The sequence below is a fragment of the Gorilla gorilla genome, chromosome 12 (genome assembly GCF_029281585.2).
Source record: "Gorilla gorilla gorilla isolate KB3781 chromosome 12, NHGRI_mGorGor1-v2.1_pri, whole genome shotgun sequence".
Taxonomy (NCBI): domain Eukaryota; kingdom Metazoa; phylum Chordata; class Mammalia; order Primates; family Hominidae; genus Gorilla; species Gorilla gorilla.
Genome location: NC_073236.2, coordinates 112,113,941 through 112,134,639, shown reverse-complemented (window position 1 = coordinate 112,134,639; position 20,699 = coordinate 112,113,941). Strand labels below are relative to the sequence as shown.

Below are 20,699 nucleotides of genomic sequence, written 5' to 3'. Positions count from 1 at the left end.
AACACTTAGCTAATTTTTAAAAATTTTAGTTAAAAAAAAAAAAGGGTCTCACTATGTTGACCTGTCTGGTCTTGAACTGCTGGCCTCAAGCAATCCTCCTCCCTCAGCATCCCAAATGGTGGGATTACAGGTGTGAGCCACTGCACCTGGCTGTTGTTGATGACTTTGATAGTTTTGAGGAGAACTGGTTATGTATTTTGTAGCACATACCTTAATTGGGATATGTCCGTTTTTCTTACAGGCTGTGGTTATGGTTTTTGGAAGACCACAGAGGTGAAATGTCATTTTCATCACATCATATTAAGGGCACATATGATCAACATGACTTCTTACTGATGGTGTTAACCTTGGTCACCTGGCTAAGGTAGTCTTTGCCAAGTTTCTCCACTGTAAAGTTACTTTGCTCCCTTTTTTCATGTTTCTTTAATTTTAATTTTTTTTTCATGTTGGAAAGCAAGTCATTACATGTATTCCACTCTTAAGGGTTGGGGAATTATTCCCTGAAGTTATGCTCTATCTCCTTAAGGGTGGAGTTTCTATGCTCTATCTCCTTAAGGGTGGAGTTTCTACATAAATTATTGGGAATTCTTCTGTATGGGAGATTGGTCTCTTCCATTTATTTATTCAGTCATTTATATCAGTATGAACTCATGGTTATTTATTTTATTCTTTGGGCTATAATTCAATGCTATATTATTTTGTTGTTCGAATTGTTCCAGCTTTAGCCATTGGAAGCTTTTCCAGTTGGCTCCTGTGTCCCTTTGACATACGCCCATCCTTTTGGTTTTGAGTACTTTCTGGCATTACAAGATGCCCCAGGGGGCCGGGCGTGGTGGCTCACACCTGTAATCCCAGCACTTTGGGAGGCTGAGGTGGGCAGATGGCTTGAGCCCAGGAGTTTGAGACCAGACTGGGCAACATGGCAAAACCTCGCCTCTACAAAAACAAAACAAACAAAATCCCCCAAGATGCTCCAGGGTCATCTTGTATAGTCCCTGCCCTAGCCCTAGAATTAGCCGTTTCTTCATTAAAAATGCACACAGAAAGAGCTGAGAGCCATTTGATATTATTTCTAAACCAAATATAGGGACACATCAAGTTTCTTTCCATTTTCTCTGAAGCTCCAAAGATCCAAGCTGGTGAAGGCCATGGAAACAGAAAACATCCTGAGAAAGTCTGTGGACCTGTGCCTTTGGACAGAGCAATACCTGCTCGTGTTTGTCTAACAACTGTGTTCAGGACAATTTAAATGTGACTACACAGTCTCACTTGAAAAACCATTCTTAGGCCGGGCGCGGTGGCTAACGCCTGTAATCCCAGCACTTTGGGAGGCCGAGGTGGGTGGATCACGAGGTCGGGAGATCGAGACCATCCTGGCTAACACGGTGAAACCCTGTCTCTACTAAAAATACAAAAAATTAGCCGGGCGAGGTGGTGGACGCCTGTAGTCCCAGCTACTTGGGAGGCTGAGGCAGGAGAATGGCCTGAACCCGGGAGGTGGAGCTTGCAGTGAGCCGAGATCATGCCACTGCACTCCAGCCTGGGCGACAGAGTGAGACTCTGTCTCAGAAAAAAAAAAGAAAAAAAAAAAAGAAAAACCATTCTTGTATTCAACAGCTCTCAGGGTCATTTTCTACCTCTTCCCAGTTTGTTGTTCCTTAGACCTAAGGGCTTTCATAACAAATCGTGAGGCTATAACTCAGGCTTTTTAAAGAACCTTGGCATGCAAGATTGTTTCAGTCACAGTCGATGTATTTAATGGGCTATGTGCCCAGCACAGTGATGGGTGCTAGAAAAGGACTAAAATCCATTGTGGATTAAATGCTAAATAGTATTGCAGAATTTATAAGTACTGTTAGATTTTAAGAAGGGGTTTGAAGAAAGCGCCCCCCACCTTGCCTCTGCCAGAAGGGAGTCCTTATAGAATGAGCCAGATTTATAAAGAGAAGGCAGACCTCAAAGAATAAAGACACAGAAGGAGGAAGGACCAGAGTGAACTCATGAGACCAGGAGTGGTGTTAAGGAGAATGACATTTCCCCTTGTTTACACAGACAAAGCCATCAATATTAAACTTGCCAAGGGGTGATAGTAATGCGGTGTGAATGCAACTTTCATTCCCCCCCATGAATGTTGTCTGAGTGCCTAAAATGTGTTAGGCCCTATGCTAGGTGCTTTGCAACATTTACTGGTCCTTCCTGAAGGATGCAATGGAGAAAGAGACAGACATGGTTCCTTCCCACTATCAGTTTGCAGCACAGCAGCCGACATGAGAAAGGCCTGAAACCTGAGGAACTATGAGCTGACTGGAGGGTTATTATGAAAACATGGAAAATGCCACAAGATATGAAGAGTTATGGCAAACTCCCAGATGCCAAGTCTTGACTCCTCCTCACATTACATACAAAATTAAATTCTAGCTAAAGTCTTGAATGTAAAAAACAAAACAGTAAAATAATAAGACGAAAATTTTGATGAATATTTTTGTATAACCCCAGATGGAAAACACAAGCAAGTCAGTAAACACAAAAAGACAAATGAAAAAAATAACAGGTTTTTAATTTTATAAACATTTTAAAAATTATATGTCCAAAGATACTATAAATAAAGCCAAGTGAAAAAGTACAGATTTGGTGAAAATCCTTGCAATACATGTAACATATCCTCAGTATTCAAAGAATATCTTCAAACTCCTAGGAAAAAGACAAATGTAGGATAAAAATGAATAAAGATATAGGCCTGCAATTTCAGAAAAGGAAATGTATATGGTCAGTAAGTAATAAACATACAAAAAGATGGTAGTGACTAGAAAATGTGTAACGCTCGGACGGGCGCAATGGCTCATGCTTGTAATCCCAGCACTTTGGGAGACTGAGGCAGGTGGATCATGAGGTCAGGAGTTCAAGACCAGCCTGGCCAAGATGGTGAAACCCTGTCTCTACTAAAAATACAAAAACTAGCCGGGCGTGGTGGCACATGCCTGTAATCCCAGCCACTTTGGAGGCTGAGGCAGAGAACTGCTTAAACCTGGGAGATGGAGGTTGCAGTGAGCCGAGATCACACCACTGCACTCCAGCCTGGGTGACAGAGCGAGACTCCATCTCAAAAAAAAAAAAAAAAAAAAGAAAGAAAGAAAATGTGTAACGCTGTTTGATTCAACAATTTCAATCCTGCTCCTGGGAATCTCCTACAGAAGGAAAAGCTCCTGTAATATAGGAATATAGGTACAAAGATGCTTATTGCTGCATTATTTTCAAAGGCAAAACACTGGAAACCATCTGATTGTCTATCAAATAGGATGAATAAACTGGTACATTCTTATTATGGAAAAGTATGCAGCTATTAATGAGAAAAGTCTAGCAACAGAAGCACATACTTGGAGAAATGTCCATTAGTTAAGTCAAAAAAGGAGGTTTCGGCATCCATGATCCCATTTGGGGGAAAAGAAATAAAAGAATGAAAAAGACAAATACCTATCTATATGAGCATATGTGTATTTTTTTAAAGAATATAGAGAAAAATGAAGGATATGTATCGAATTGTGAATATTTGGTTTTCTTATGTGCAAGGTACAGGGACAGTGGTCTTTTCTTCTTTATATACTTTTATATTGTTTGATTTGCTATAAGCTTATAATATCTTTCCAAAAAAGTTTCAGATAATAAGAGTATGAATAGGTTAGCCACGCCTCTGTGCCTCCCTACCTTGCACCCTGACCAGAGTGGAGGCACAAGGTGGAAAGGAGACATTCTGGCATTGCCGATAGAAATCAGGTCTACCTACCCCTCTGTTAGCTAGCAGGGTATTTTTTGGCTGCAGACAAGGTTTTTTAGAAAGTTTAAAAAATATGGCTGGGCGCGGTGGCTCATGCCTGTAATCCCAGAACTTTGGGAGGCCGAGGCAGGTAGATCATGAGTTCAGGAGTTCAAGACCAGCCTGGCCAAGACGGTGAAACCCCGTCTCTACGAAAAATACAAAAAAATTAGCTGGGCGTGGTGGTGGCTGCCTGTAATCCCAGCTACTCGGGAGGCTGAGGCAGAGAACTGCCTGAACCCGGGAGGTGGAGGTTGCAGTGAGCCAAGACCGTGCCACTGCACTCTCGCCTGGGCGACAGAGTGAGACTGTCTCAAAAAAAAAAAAAAAAAGTTTAAAAAATATTGTACCCACACCTGAAAACACTCTTAAAATCACTTAAATTCCCTTCCACTACAGCCAAGGCCAGGGAAACACAGGGCTTGGTGGAACTGTGTGTGCTGGAAGCATTATTTAGGCAGCAACGATTCTCACAACTTGATTACCCTTCATTCTCAGGGCTACATCATGTGTTGCTTTTTTCTTTCTTTCTTTTGACATACGGTCTTGCTCTGTCACCCAGGATGGAGTGCAGTAGTATAATCATAGCTCACTGATGCCTTTGTCTCCCAGACTCAAGCAATCCTTCCACCTCAGCCTCCTGAGTAGCTGGGACCACAGGTGTGCACCACCACACCCAGCTAATCTTTTTATATTTTGTAGAGATGAGGTTGGCCAGGCACGGCGGCTCACGTCTGTAATCCCAGCACACTGGGAGCAAGACCAGCCTGGGCAACGTCGTGAAGCCCTGTCTCTACAAAAAACATAAAAATTAGCTGGGCATTGTGGTGTGTGCCTGTAGTCCTAGCTACCTGGGAGGCTGAGGCAGGAGGATCACCTGAGCCCAGGGATGTCAAGCCTGCAGTGAGCCGTGATCGTGTCACTGCACTCCAGCCTGGGTGAAAGAGTGAGATCCTGTCCAAACAAACAAATAAAACAAATAAATAGCCAGGGTCTTCCCATGTTGCCCAGGCTGGTCTCAAACTCCTGGGCTCAAGGGATCCTCCCGCCTTGGCCTCCCAAAGTGCTGGGATTACAGGTACGAGCCACTGTGCCTGGCCTACACACTGTGTTGATAGAGAATAGAAGTCCTTCCTATATTAAAAATAAGGGGTTCCCAACAAAGAAAACTCTAGACTAGATGGCTTCGCTGGATAATCCTTGCAAACATTTAAGTAAGAAGTAATCCTAATTCTACACAAATTCTTTAAGAAAATAGCAGAGCCAAGGAAACACTTTATAATGCTAGTGTCACCATGATACCAAAACCAGACAATGACATTGCAAGAAAACAAGATCAATACCCTTTGTGAATATAGATGTAAAAACCTTAACTTTTTAAAGCAAATTAAATAAATATATGTGTGTGTGTATATATATATATATATATGTATATAAAATATATGACCAAGTAGAATTTATCCCAGGAATGCAAGATTGGTTTAACATTTTAAAAAATCAGTGTAATTCAGTAATATTAAAAACCTTATGATTATATCAACAGGAGCTGAAAAAGCATATGACAAAATTCTACATTCATTCATGATAAAAGTTCAGCAAATTTAGAAATAAGGTGTAACTTGATCTTCTTGATAAAGAGCATTTATGAAAAATCTACAGCTACCATACTCAACCAGAAAGACTGAATGCTTCCTCCCTAATATTGGGAACAATCAAAGATGTCTGTTCTCACTACTTCTACTCAACATTGTACTGGATTGCCTAGCCAATGCAAAACGACAGGGGGAAAAAAGAAAGAAAAGGCATACAGATTGAAAAGGAAGAAGTAAAACACTTTTTCTTTGTAGATGACATAATGACCTACGTAGAAAATCCTAAGAAGTCCAGCCAAAAAGCTACTAGAAATAGTAGGTTTAGCAAGGTAATGGGACACAAGGTCACTATAAAAAACCAACTGTAGCCAGGTGCGGTGGCTCATGCCTGTAATCCCAGCACTTTCGGAGGCCGAGACGGGTGGATAACAAGGTTAGGAGATCGAGACCATCCTGGCTAACATAGTGAAACCCCGTCTCTACTAAAAATACAAAAAAAATTAGCCGGGCATGGTGGCAGGCACCTGTAGTCCCAGCTACTCGGGAGGCTGAGGCAGGTGAATGGTGTGAACCTGGGAGGTGAAGCTTGCAGTGAGCCAAGATCGCATCACTGCACTCCAGCCTGGGTAACAGAGTGAAAAAAACCAATTCTATTTCTATATGTTAGCAATGAACAAGAACTCAAAGTTATCAAAACATTTGCAACAGCATTTTAAAAATGAAGTATTTAAGGCTAAATTTAACTGAATATGTGTAAGATCTATCCACTCTTGCTATGGAAAGTAAAAGAAAAATAAATGGTGAGAGTTTCAAGGACTGGAAAACTCAATATTCGTAAGATATAAATTCTCCCCAAATTGATCTATAGATTAATGCAATTCCAATAAAAATCCCAGCTGCCAACTATTGTAAATTAATAAACTGATTTTAAAATGTATATGTAAATGGAAATGACCTAGAATAGCCAAAACAGTTTTGAAAAAGAACAAAGTTTCCAGGCTTACCATAAGCTACAGTAATTAGACAGAGAGATACTGACATAAGGATAGACACGTAGCTCACTTGATAACTTGATAGAAGAGTCCAGATACAGACCCATAAATATATGGTCAACTTATTTCCAACAAAGGTATAGGTTGAGTATCCCTTATCTGAAATACATGGGACCAGAGATGTTTTGGATTTCAGATTTTTTTTTTTGGATTTTTGGAATATTTGCATTATACTCACTGGTTGAATATCTCTTATCCACAAATTTGAAATCCAATATATTCCAATGAACATTTCTTTTGAGGATCAGGTTGGCACTAAAAAAATTTCAGATTTTGAAGCTTTTTTTTTTTTTTTTTTGAGATAGGTCTCACTCTGTTGCCCAGGCTGGAGTGTGGTGGCATGATCTTGGCTCACTGTAACCTCCACCTCCTGGGTTCAAGCAACCCTCCCACTTCAGCCTCCCAAGTAGCTGGGAGTATAGATGTGTGCCACCACACCTGGCCTTTTTAAAAATATTTTTTTGAGTCAGAGTCTCACTCTGTAGCCCAGTTTGGAGTGCAATGGTGCTGTCTTGACTCACTGTAACTTCCGCCTCCTAGGTTCAAGCAATTCTCCTGCCTCAGCCTCCCAAGTAGCTGGGATTACAGGCATCTGCCACCATGCCTGGCTAATTTTTGTATTTTTAGTAGAGACGAGATTTCACCATATTGGCCAGGCTGATCTCGAGCTCCTGACCTCGTGATCCACCCGCGACGCCCTCCCAAAGTGCTGGGATTACAGGTGTGAACCACCATGCCTGGCCAGCTAATTTGTGTGTGTGTGTGTGTGTCTGTATATATAGAGTGTGTGTGTGTGTGTGTATATATATATATATATATATATATATATATATATATATATAGAGAGAGAGAGAGAGAGAGAGAGAGAGAGAGAGAGAGAGAGAGAGAGAGAGAGAGATGTGGTTTCACCATGTTGCCCAGGCTGGTCTTGAACTCCTAGGCTCAAGGGATCTACCTGCCTTGGCCTCTTGAAGTGCTGAGATTACAAGTGTGATTACAGGGATGACACTGCACCTGGCCCATGATTTTGAAGCATTTTGGATTGCAGATTTTGGATTAGGGAAACTCAACCTGTACCCAGTAATTCAATGGAGGAAAGGGCAGTCTTTTAAACAAATGGTTCTGGGACAAATGGATATCCATATGTAAGAACACAAACCCTTACCTCACACCATAGACAACAATTAACTCAAAATCGGTCACAAACCTAAATGTAAGAGTTGAAACAACAAACTTCTAGAAGAAGACAGGAGAAAAGCTGTAACCTTGTGCTAGGCAGATTTCTTAGGACACCAAAAGCACAAAGATTAAAAAACCTGATAAACTGAAATTTATCCAAATTTAAAGCCTTTGCCCTTCAAAAGAATATCAAAAGATAAGCCATGGACTGGGATAAAATATTTGCAAAACATGTATCTAGTAAAGTACTGTTATAACTCAATAATACAATCCAATAAGACCAACAACACAATAAAAATGGGCAAGAGATTTGAACAGAAGCTTCATCAAAGAAGCTTCATCATGCATATGCAAATAAGTATATGAAAAGATGCTCAATATCATCAGACACTAGGGAAATGCAAATTCAAAACACAGGGATATGGCATTATATACCTAGTACAAAGACTAAAATGTTTAAAGCTGAAAGTACCAATGGTTGGTGTAAATGTGGAGATACGAGAAGTCTTATTCATTGCTTGTGTGAATGCAAAATGATACAGACACTTTGGAAAATAGTTGGCAGTTTCCTAATAATGTTAAACATATATTTATAAAACCCAGCAATTCTATTCCTAGCTATTTATCCAAAAGAAATGAAAGTATATGTCCACATAAAGATCTATATGTGAATGTTTACAGCAGCATTATTTATAATCACTCCAAACTGGAAACAATCCAGATGTTGTAGAACTGATGAATGGATAAACAAACTGTGGCACATCCAGACAAGGCAATACTACTTAGCAATAAAATGGAAGGAACTGCTGATAAAACAGCATGGATGAATCTCAAAAGAATTATGCTAAGTGGGAGAAGCCAGGCACAAAAGACTACATATCATATTGTATGAGTTTTGTGATGGTGAATTTTATGTGTTAACTTGACTAGGTTGAATGATGCCCACATAGCTGGTTAAACATTATTTCTGTTTAATAGAAATAATGTTTCTGTGTCTGTGACAGTGTTTCTGGAAGAGACTGTCATTTTAATTTGTAGACTGAGTAAAGAAGATTGATCCTCACCAATGTGGGCAGGCATCTTTTAATCTGTTGAGGGCATGGATGGAACTAAAAGGCAGAAGGGCAAATTCTTTCTCTCTCTCCTTGAGCTAGGACATCTATGTTCTCCCCTCTCCCTCAGCACACTAACTGGGATCTCAGGCCTTTGACCTCAGACTAAATTGTACCCCTGGCTTTCCTAGTTCTCCATCTCGCAGATCGTGGGCCTTCATGGCTTCCATAACTGCACGTGTCAATTCCCATAAATCTACACACACACACACACACACACACACACTACATATACATATACATATACATATACATATACATATACATATACATATACATCTCTCTTGGTCTGATTTCTCTGGTGAACCCCAACTAATATCAATTCATTTATATGAAATCCTAGAAAAGGTAAAAATGTGGCAACAGAAAGCAGGCCAGGGGCTGGGGAGTACTGACTGCAAAGGGACTGCACAGCAACTTTCTGGGGTGATGAAAATACTCTAGGTTATGATTATAGTGGTGATTAAATGACTGTATACATTCATCAAAACTCATTGAATCATGTACTGAAAATGGGTAAAATCTTATTGTATAAAAATTATATCTAATACAACTTATTTTTTAAGAAGGCAGAGGGGTGGGTTTGTGTATTGAGTTATACAGGAATGTCAGGTTTGAAAACCTTGACAGTTACTTCCTGGGTTTACTATTGATTTACTCCAAAGCGCGTGGTTGAGATAATTACTGAGATTTACTGTGGGCCATGCTTAAGTGTTTTGATTGGCATATGGGAAGTTATTTGTCCTTATATTGAGAGCTCCACCTCTGCTCTTCCAGTCTAAAGATTTCTTTCTTCTGGCAGCGTGGGCTTTGGAGTAAGATAGACCTGTATGTGAATCTTGGCCTCACCACTTACTAGCTTTATGACATTGGGGAAATTAATGTAAATTCTCTGTGACTTTGTTTTCTTATATATAAAATGAAGTTATTAACATCTCTCTCATAAGGATTTTGTGAACATTAAAAAACAGCTCAACTTTCAATAGACGAGAGAAATTAAAAAATAAAAGCTAAGCACCTGTTAGTTCTTTCCTTTCTGACCAAAAGCATTTCTAGTCTTTTCCCTAATTAAAAGTTGATGGCTTTGTTTCCATTGAATCTATCATTCCTCGGTGCTCAATCTTTTTACCTAAAATCAATGAACAGAACTCTTAACACACGTCGTTTCTTCATTTATTTTTCCACTTCCTCCCTTGACCTCCCTTGCTCTTTTGCACACCCTCCACGCAGACTGGGCATGTTCACTTCACTGCTGGTTCACACTTTGCCCTTCTCCCACTCCTTCTTGCCCTGCCAAGTCCCCCTTTCTCTGTGTCTAGTTTGGAAGCCATTGATCCTGCCAGTCTTCTTTACCTTTTTGGGCCTCCATTCAAAACCCTTTGCTGTCTTTCTTTAGAAGGCCCTGCTCCTTTATGATATCTTCCCAGAGTACCTCATTTTGCCAGAGTTACTCGAAACACTTCAACCACCTATGTGATTAACCCAACAATTCCTATAAAAGGTCAGCATTCTATTTCCTGTTGGCCTTGCTATAGAGTGGAGTATAGATTAAATGGCCAAACCCACATCAGGAAAGAGCTCTGGCTGCAATTAGGTTGACTCATCCACAAAATGCAAAAGCAATTTACTTAAAGGATTCTGAAAATAGATAAACTGTTAACAGTCACATTAAATGTTATTAAGAATCCACAAGTCTATACTGATATAAAATAAATAAATATACTGGAGAAAGAAAAATTCTTCCTTACAGTAGAATGCCAGCTAGTAAAAACCTTTAAAAAGTCACTATTCTGGAACAATCATAGTGCTGTCTGATTCAGGAAGGAATCATCAATGGAGGCATTAACACTGCTGGGTAAAGGTAGGATGAGGGTAGGATATTTACAAGTTATAAATAATCCCCCCACAGATTATGTATTAATTACAGAGGCAAAAAGAGTAATTGTACACTTGAGAAACCTGCTAGGCACCACCTTAACCAAGTGACCAACAGTAGCATCACCAATAAGAAGACAAACTGACACCACTGCTCCCTGATGTGGGGCCTGGGGAAGGACACAAGGTTACAGATGTAGTATTCCTGCCTGAAATGCGTAAGACAGACCTAAATTGACATACATTCTACAAAACAATGAGCTTGTGCTGTTCAAAAAATATCAGTGTCATGAAAGACAACATAGTTTAAGAACCTGTTCCATATTCAAGGAGACTAAAGTAACACACAGTCTTGGATTGGATCCTGAACCAAAAATGATAAAAAACCACTATTGGGACATTACAGGACTGTACATATAAGATTATCTCCATGTAAAACTTCTTGAATTTGATAATTATATTGTATTTTTGTTATGTCCTTTTTTTCAGGAGACATATCCTGAAGTATTAAGAGGTAGAATCATGATGTCTGTGACTTACTCTCAAATAGAAAAAAGGATGATATTGATGTGTTTTGAGAGAAAGCAATAAAACAAATGTGGCAAAATGCTAATATTGGGGAAACTAGGTGAAGAGTATATGGGGCTACTGCAACTTTTCTGTAAGTTTTACTTTTTAAAAATAAAAAATTTTATTAAAGAAGTTTTGGGGGCTGGGCGCGGTGGCTCATGCCTGTAATCCCAGCACTTTGGGAGGCCAAGGCTGGCGGATCACCTGAGGTTGGGAGTTCAAGACCATCCTGACCAACATGGAGAAACCCCATCTCTACTAAATACAAAATTAGCCAGGCGTGGTGGTGCACGCCTGTAATAACGGCTACTTGGGAGGCTGAGGCAGGAGAATCGCTTGAACCTGGGAGGCGGAGGTTGTGGTGAGCTGAGATTGCGCCACTGCACTCCAGCCTGGGCAACAAGAGCGAAACTCCATCCCCCCCCAAAATAATAATAATAATAATAATAATAATAATAATAATAATAATAAAGAAATTTTAAAAATCCCAAGTGTGAGAAAGAAATCAATATCAGTCACTCTTTGTGAATTTGCAAATGGGCCAATTTCTACCCCTGAATGATTTCTCTCTTTCTTTTTAATTAAGTGGACATCTGCTACAAGTCGGGGTAGACTGAAGTGAAGCTCTTTCCCACACTTGGGAATACCCACCTCATTGAGGCAGTTTCCGTTGTAACCATGAACTAGACAATGACACCCCCATGAAACAATGAGAGGACTGGGAGGAACACTTTCGGTTTTTTTTCTTTTTTTTTTTTTTGAGCTGGAGTTTTCACTCTTGTTGCCCAGGCTGGATTGCAATAGCATGATCTCGGCTCACTGCAACCTCTGCCTCCCGGGTGTAAGCAATTCTCCTGCCTCAGCCTCCCAAGTAGCTGGGATTACAAGCATGTGTCACCACGCCCGGCTAATTTTTGTATTTTTAGTAGAGACAGGGTTTCAACATGTTGGCCAGGCTGGTCTCAAACTCCTGACCTTGGGTGATCCGCCTGCCTCGGCCTCCCAAAGTGCTGGGATTACAGGTGTGAGCCACTATGCCCAGCCCGGGAGGAACACTTTTTAGTTGTGACATTGATTGCCCAAAAACAAAAAATTGAGGACTGGGATGTTAGTGGCAGTCCTGTTGTGATGGTATCCAGCGCCCTGTGCCAAGACCACCACTGGTTTTTTCTGTTTTCAACCAAGAACCATGACAGAGGCAATCTCCATGTGTTAAACTCTTACGAGAGGTCGGAAATCTCGTCCATGTCTTTCCCTGCTGACTCCTTAGAGTTTTACAATCCCTTAAAAGTACTGTGTGTTCAATTAATGCTTGCTGATGGACCGTCTCTCAGTTGCCCCAGTCTCCACCTTCTCACCAGATGTGAGATGCAGGGGTTCTGTGTTTTTCTGCACAAAGAGGGCAGCAGTTGGACTACTGAGCCCCAAACCACAAAGAAGCAGGGAGGCTCCTGGCTGACAGGGGCCTTCGGGTCAAAGACAAGAAGGCTGATCTGAAAAGTCACATTACATCCAGCAATGGAAAAACTCTTTGAAATTTAAACATAAAAGAGGCAGAAAAGGCCTTGTACTCTTTACAGAGGAGTGGAAGGGTAAGGAAGAGAGTGAACTTCTACTGTTTGCTCCTCATCAAGAGGCAGCAAAGCTGGGTATTTATATACACACACACACAACATTGACCTCATTTCATCTTCACACTGACCCTGCACTCCCCCGCCACTGAAACTTGAGGGAATTGAGTCTCAGAAACATCCAGTCATTTGTCCAGAGTCACAGAGCTGGTAAATGGCAGAGCTCCACTTTGTACCCAGACCCAGTGATTCCTGCTCTCATCCTGTTTCACCACCCAGTGAAGGTTTGGGGCAAGCAGGCAAAGAGGGAGGGAAAAAGGAAGGAAATCAAGCTGAAAAGAGTCTCCCTCCCTTTTGACATCCTGTAATCCCTTTGTATTTCTCTTAGGACTCTGAGTTCATTGTGCTGAATGTTTTCTGTACAAGCCTTCGCTCTGGGACAATCTGAACTCTCTTTAGGGCAGGGACTACTTCTCTGTCCCCTCTGTTTCTCCTGCTGCCTTGTCCCTTGCTTTAAGTTGACCTGACTTATTGGTCCTGGTTCTATCATGTTCTTCTCTTCCCATGATCTCTTCTAAGGTGACCAGATGGCCCTTGCTGAACTACACGTGACTTTCTTTTGTGTTAGTGAAAATGAAGGTTAGGTTGCCATGGCCCAGAGTTACTTGATATTCTCATTGTTGAATCTATTTATACCACAAAGCTTTCAAGTGCCAATAAATTACTTGGCTGTTGATTCACATCTTCGTTATAACTATTTTTATACACTGGTATGATTTTTTTTTAAATGGAAAGTGCTTTAAAAGTAGGAGCTGTATTGTATCACTGTGATTTTCCTGTAAGTCAAGTACTTTCCAATCAATCATTCTTGGAATAATGAAATAGTTCTCATTGATACAACATGATGGTTTTAACCTTTTACTGAAAATTATTTTTGTGCCAAAAGGGGTGATGGCATAATTCATCTTCCTTCAATATAATACCCATGTGGCTACTACCCTTTGCCTTCTCACAGTGATTTCCTCTTAAGGAAGAGCTGCTCTTATAGAATGGGTGTGGCATCTGAAACCCCTGCCTTCCTGAGGTCCTTGACACTTCTGGGTTCTGAGTTCTAGTGGTGCCCATTGAGGAAGCTGGGGAATCAGGGAAGCGCAAGGACAGGAAAACTGGCCCCATGGAATACCTGAGCCTTCTAATGGGGGTGGGAGGGGTGCCGGTGGGGAGGGTTGAGGATTTAGCAGGGCTGGTGAGAGATGACACTCATGAGCAGCTGGTGAGATGACCCCAAGGGGAGAATCTGAGAGGCAGGAGCCCCTGAGGCAGCGCCTGGAGCTGGGTATGGGTCTGGGTGGGCAGCCTCTGCTGCTAGGGCTCGAGGCAATGTTGCCATAGGGAGGCTGGTTTCTTATTTCCCTTCGCCTCCGTTTCAGACAATCCTGTCTGTCCATAGCTGCCTCACTCCTCTCTCCCTCCCATTGTCCCTTGCCTGCCTGGGCCCTTGACTATGGCCATGGGTTAGTTCCTTCACTGAAGGTACCCGACTCATGTCCCTGCTTCTTAAGGCTCTGCTCTCTAATAAACGCTTTGGAGCTGGCATAAATGTGTGACATCCCCAGCAGAGCACACTTCCATGTTAATCTGAGTCTGCTGGTCTGCAATAGCTTTTATTTTGAGGCTCTGCTCAGAGTCAGGCTCTCTGCTGAGTGCTTTCCAGGTTACGGCCTTTGTTTTCATCAGAACCCAGGGGAGGTAGGCTTATTTGGGGCTGCGGTGTACGATTAGGCAAAGTGGCATTGCGCAAGGGTGCCCAGCTGAGGGCTGAGAGTGGGCTGTGGGCCATGGCCAGCTCACCAAGCTGTGTGCCTATCGAGAGGGGCAGCTTCTTCTATAATAATTTGCACAGAGTGTCACTGACGCCAGCAGCAACCCTGGGCCATCCTTATTTTACGCTGAGGAAACTGGGATTCAAGGAGGTTAAATCTCTTGCCCAGTGTAAAGAAAAGGTGGTAAATGGCAGTTGAGATTTGTACCGAGGTCATCTGTGCAGGAATTCAGCAGCAGAGCAGATGGAGAAGCTATTTTGGGGGAAAGAGACTGCCCACATTTTCCCATTTCCCCATGGGAAGGCTTATGTTTTCCATAGTGATGAAGAAATACAGGGATGGAAGAGGGAAGGCCGTGAAGCTCCAGTGAGGCTCCACTGCATGGGGGGTCCATTTTCCTCTGTGTGCTTGTGGCAGGAGCAGAGAACATGAACTAGCGTTGTCCTGGGCAGGTGTGGGAGAGGAGCAGGGGTACAAAGGAATCAAAGGTTTCAGGAAAGAATATTTCAGATGAACAGTCGGAGAGTCTGACCTGGATCAGGAAAGAAGAGAGGTCAGGAGGGGGTCAACAGGCAAGGAGAAAGTACAGGGAACTAAGACAACTGGGAACGGCGTAGAAGAGTTGAAAGCCAGGGGCTGCTCAGAGAGGAGGATGTGAGGTTTTACCGGAGAACTGAAGTGGTTCCAAGGAGGTACTAGCAATGTCCTGGAGGTTGTCATGGGAGTGGGAGGCTGCAGTGGAGTGGAGGTGAAGAGTCACCGGAGTAGAGGGCATCTAGGAGCTATGAGACTTGGTAATGGTTCATTCCCTCATGGCACTGAAGTCATCCCACATCATGACAGCATTGGGACAGAGAGAAAAATGGTCATGTAGGCGCCCAAGTCCTAGATAAACAGACATGGATCAGGAAAGGAAGTTGGGGTGTATGTAGCCATACAGTTTCAGCTGCTATGAATATAATGGGTCCTAAATCAGTATCTTTAGCCCAGACTCTCCTCTGTCTTTGGATTTGTGTATCTAACCACCTGTGAGCCTGCTTAACCTGGCTCATGTCTCTTGCAGGCAATTCTAACTCAACACGGCCGAAATGAACTCAAAACTCTGCCTTAACATGGGCCTCTTCTTATCTTTGCAGCTTGTGGCACCTCTACACTGAAAACCTGGGGGTCTCCTGGGCATCTCCTTCCCATATACTTCATCAATCACCAGTTGTCGAGTTTAAATCCTAAATGTTTCTCAAATCTGTCCTCTTGTCTCCACTCCTACCCCCACTGCCCCAATAATGTTCACATCACCTCACAGGGTCACATTAACTTCCTAGCCAGTCTCCCTGCCTCCGGTCTGGACCCTTCTAGCCCATCCTCTACACTACTGCAAATCTGTCCATGTGGCCCCCGTGGCATCAACTTCTTAACATGGCACACGAGGTTCCCTAAACCACCTTTCCAGTTTCATCTCTTACTTCCTCCTATTCACTTAAGGAACTTACTTCTTCCTATTCACTTACGGGTCTCAGTACATGGAGACACCTCGGCTTGGACTTTTCCCTAGACTAACTCCTATACTCATTTTTGGAGACTCAGCTTGGGTATTAACTTGGTCATCACATATTTATTGCCTAGTACTATGTTCAAAGCACTGTGCTGTCCCTGAAACCACCAGTCTCAGGCCCTCTGGCTGCCCCCTGCCCTCCCCTTGAGGGTAGGACGCCTGTCTTCATCACCTCCCTGTCCTGAGACCTAGTGCAAGGCCTGGACCATAGCTGAGGTAGGCACTGACTGAACCAAGAGCTGTCAGGAGGATGGGTGCTGAGCGATGAGGTGAGGAGCACACACTGTCCCAGGAATGCCCTGTAGGAGGATGACAATGCAACAGATGCATGAAAGTTCTGGTTTGCCAAATTCCAGTTGATAGAAAAGGGGACAAGTTGGAGGAAATGATGGGTATGAAGTGTAGCTAGGAAAAACCCCCAAGTGATGAAAGTCTCCAAGGTAAGATCTTGTCAGGCAGCTCTAACAGATCCCAGACAATCTTGCAAGAATGACGTCACTACCAAGCTTCACTTGTTAGGAATCCGTACCCACGCTGAATGAGTCACTACCCAAACTGCCGAGGGACCCTAACAGTTACAGCGCGTGCATTCCTCCCCGATGTCTTCATGCATTCCATCTCACAAGTAGATGCCACTTTCTTCTCTTTTCAAAACCTCTCCCTACACAAAGCTATTCAGAGCCTACACTGTGGACATGAATTCCTCAGCCATGCTTGTGGTTTTAGAAGCCAGGGAAAAGCAAATGGGATGAAACATGACTAAATCATAAGTCAATGCATTATTTCTTAAAAAAGAATATTGCCAGGGGTTCAGGAAAGGGAGAGAGGGCAAATGTAAACCACCAGGGTCTCTGCTACCTCCCACCACCATACTGGGGCCACCAGATTCCACCAACAGGGTCAGCCTTGCTGGCTACACTGGGTTTAGGTCAGAATTTCTTCAAGGGAGAGTGTTTCAAGGAGGGCTGCGCCAGCTGCTGAGATGGCTCATACTTAGGCTGGCCCAGGGGCCAGGCTTGCTCTGCGCTTGCTTCCAAGTTCTAAAAATGGGGCTTCTGCCTTGTTCTTGCCTGCAGGAGGCTGAGGCGTGAGTATCTAGCTGACTGGGCCTGGGAACGTAAAAGTCATTCTTTGTCCTCCAAGGGTTAATCACTGACAGGCAGGAGATATGGGTGTCATATGTACCTGGTTTTAAGTCCTGCCTCTGCCCCTTGTTGTTAGCTGTGTATTTTTTTTTTTTTTTTTTTTTTGAGATCGGCTCTTGCTCTGTCACCCAGGTTGGGTTACAGTGGCGCGATCATGGCTCACTGCAGCGTCAACCTCCTGGGCCCAAGCAATCCTCCCACTTCAGCCTCCTGAGTAGCTGGGACTACAGGTGCAAGCCACCACTCCTGGCCAGCTCTGTCATCTTTTAAGAATGGTAAATTCACTGCCTTTTCACTGGCAATAAAGGTCTTGTGTCATTTTTATTGCTATTCATACAACTGGAAAATGTTTTTTTCAACTGGGACAATGCAGTAAATGGTTTAGATTTCAGACAGACCTGGGTTTAAGTCCTGATTTCACCACTTACTAGCTGTGTGACCTCTGGCAAGTTACTCAGCTTTTCTGTGGGTTTATTTATCTGTACAATGGGAACTTACCTCACAGGGCCATTGTGAAGACTGAATTAAGTCATGTATGTGAAAAGGCTTAGCACGGTGCTTGGCACAGAGCAGGTGTTCAACAAAGGCGAGGCAGACAAAGATGGTATTATCTCAGTGGCCCCTTAAGTTGCTCAAGTTTTTGGCAGAGAAAGCCCATGACCTAGGTCAGAGGGGGCCAGACAAGGCTTCTAAGAAACAAAGTAGGTCACCATCCTAGGGCACAATTCATAGGATTGTGAGACAAGGGGTTTATGCTGTGACTGGCTTTATGTTTCCAGCTCACAGTAGAAGGATAAGGGCATCCGGGAATGCACTTGGAGCCAGGAAGAGGTGAAGGCCAGTGTCCTGTGGCCCTTGTTTATGAGGGATGCCAGGCTCCAGAGAGTTCCAGCCATGGTCAACATTGTGTGCTGGGGTCTCTGAAATCCATTCCCCATGCTTTCATTTGGGGAGGACGTGCAGAGGGAGAACACTGAGAGAGGCGTCTGGACAGAGGCCTAGAGCTGGGGCGGGTAAGGCTGCAGGACAGGATGGGAACAGGGTTACTGCTGGCAGGGACAGCGTGCACTTCCTCAGCAATGCCAACTTGATGGAGCACTCCACTGTCTACCACAGCTAGCCGGCCACTGGGCAGAGGGCTGCCACCCATGGAGAGGAGATGTAGCAGAGGCTGGAGGAGATGTTCAGCAGGCAGGCTGAACAGATGGTGCAGGAACAATGTGATTTTGGAGGACGTTCCTCTAGCAGGGCAGCGCTGGAACCTGAGGTCAGGGCCTATCCTGATTAATGATGGATATAGGGCCACCTGACCTACTTACTCCATGTAATCAACCTCGCCACTCAGAGTGAACAGAAGGGCCCTGCCTACAGCCTTCATTTCATCCAGGGCATGCATTCCCAACTGGGGCTATACCTCCCTGAAAGGGGTCAAAATCCATTCTTGGTGGCAGTGCGTGAAAAAAATCTTAGATATTACACAAATGCTCTCCAAAGGGCCACAGTATACACACACACACACACACACACACACACACACACACAAAGTGGTCCCAGCTTATGATGGTTCGACTTATAATTTTTCAAGTTTATGACAATGTGAAAGTGATACACATTCAGTACAAACTGTAATATAATGTTTGGTAGGTGTGTTAGGCAGTTCTTGCATTGCTATAAAGAAATACCTGAGGCTGGCTAATTTATAAAGAAAAGAGATTTAACTGGCTCATGGTTTTGTAGCTGTACAAGCATGGTGCTGGCATCTGCGTGGTTTCTGGGGAGGCCTCAGGGAGCTTTCACTCATGGTGGAGGGCGAAGCAGGAGCAGGCATGGCACATGGGGAGAGCAGGAGCAAAAGAGAGTGACGGGGAAGATGCCATGCACTTTTGTTTTTGACACAGGGTCTCACTCTGTCACCCATGGCTTACTGCAGCCCCAACCTCTGGAGCACAAGTCAGCCTCCTGTCTCAGTTTCCCGAGTAGCTGGGAAAAAAAAAATATATATATATATTTTATATATAAAAAATATATATATATATATAAAATATATATATATATATTTTTTTTTTAGAGAGAGAGTCTTGCTATGTTGCCCATGCTGGTCTTGAACTCCTGAACTCAGGCGATCCACCTGCCTTTGCCTCCCAAAGTGTTGGGATTACAGGCGTGAGCCACTGTGCCCCACCACCATACTTTTAAACAACCAGATCTTGAGAGAACTCACTCACTATTTTGAGGAGAGCGGCAAGGGGATGGTGCTAAACCATTCATGAGAAATCCACCCCCATGATCCAGTCACCTCCCACAAGACCCCAGCTCCAACACTGGGGATTACAGTTCAACATGAGATTTAGCAGGGACAGCATCTCAAGTATAGCAGTAGGTTAGCTGTATTAAATGCATTTTCTATTAATTATATTTTCAGTTTACGGTTGGTTTATCTGAATGTAATCCCATTGTAGGTCAAGGAACATATGTGTGTGTGTGTGTGTGTGTGTGTGTGTGTGTGTGTATGTGTGTACGTGGTATAAAAATTTCATAGGGGAAGAGGGAGGGTGATTAGGAAAAAAAGTCTCAAAAGTTTCCTTGGCATGGGATGATGATGAAAAACAAAGTTTGAGAAAAAATGAAGCAGGACCTCTTGTCCCAAAGAACTACCAGTGGCCCAGTCAGGGACTTCTAGTGAGTTAAGAAGCCCTGCGCAGCAACTCTAAGTTCAGTGCACGCTAATACCTCCGTGCTTTCCTCACTGAGCCAGAAATCCCTACCTCTGTCAGCCAGTTCCTCTCCTGTTTACCTCCATTTACAGTCTCCATGGCCACCAGTGAGTCCTGGGGAAACTCAACCCCTGGAGTGAGGAATTTAACAAGAAGATGAGAACCCGCATGGCATGGCCTATCTTTCCCAAGGTGGGAAAGTGGAAAGGTTCTCCCCTATGCAGACAGGACTGAGCGGTCTGTTCGTGAACATGCCATTAGGCACAGTGCCGCTTACACAAGAGCCTAGTTCCACAGCTCAAATCTGAATTTTTCTTTTTCTTTCTTTTCTCTTTAAAAAATATTTTTATAGAGACAGAGTCTCTCTTTGTTGCCCAGGCTGGTCTCAAACTCCTGGCCTCAAGTGATCCTCCTGCCTTGGCCTCCCAAAGTATTGGCATTACAAGCACGTGCCACTGTACCTGGCCAAAATCTGAATTTTTCTAACTTCTCTTATCAGTGCATATTTCTATCATAAGGATGAGATCACATCCTTTTCTGAACCTCAACCTTGCAGCCTTCCCTAACCAGGTCAGTTTATGAGCATCATGATGGACACTGAAAGTTCAGTTTTCTTATCATTATTGTGTAAGTGCTGACTTTTTTTCTAAAGAAATCTGTAGGGAACATGACAAACCATTACGTCGCAAATGTCCGTGACTTT

General features: G+C 43.2%; 1 protein-coding gene across 4 annotated transcripts in view; it reads right to left on the bottom strand.

Moving 5' to 3' along the window:
* RBKS (ribokinase) overlaps window positions 1-20,699 on the bottom strand; it is a 110,553-nt gene that overhangs the window by 2,667 nt on the left and 87,187 nt on the right. The window lies entirely within an intron of this gene.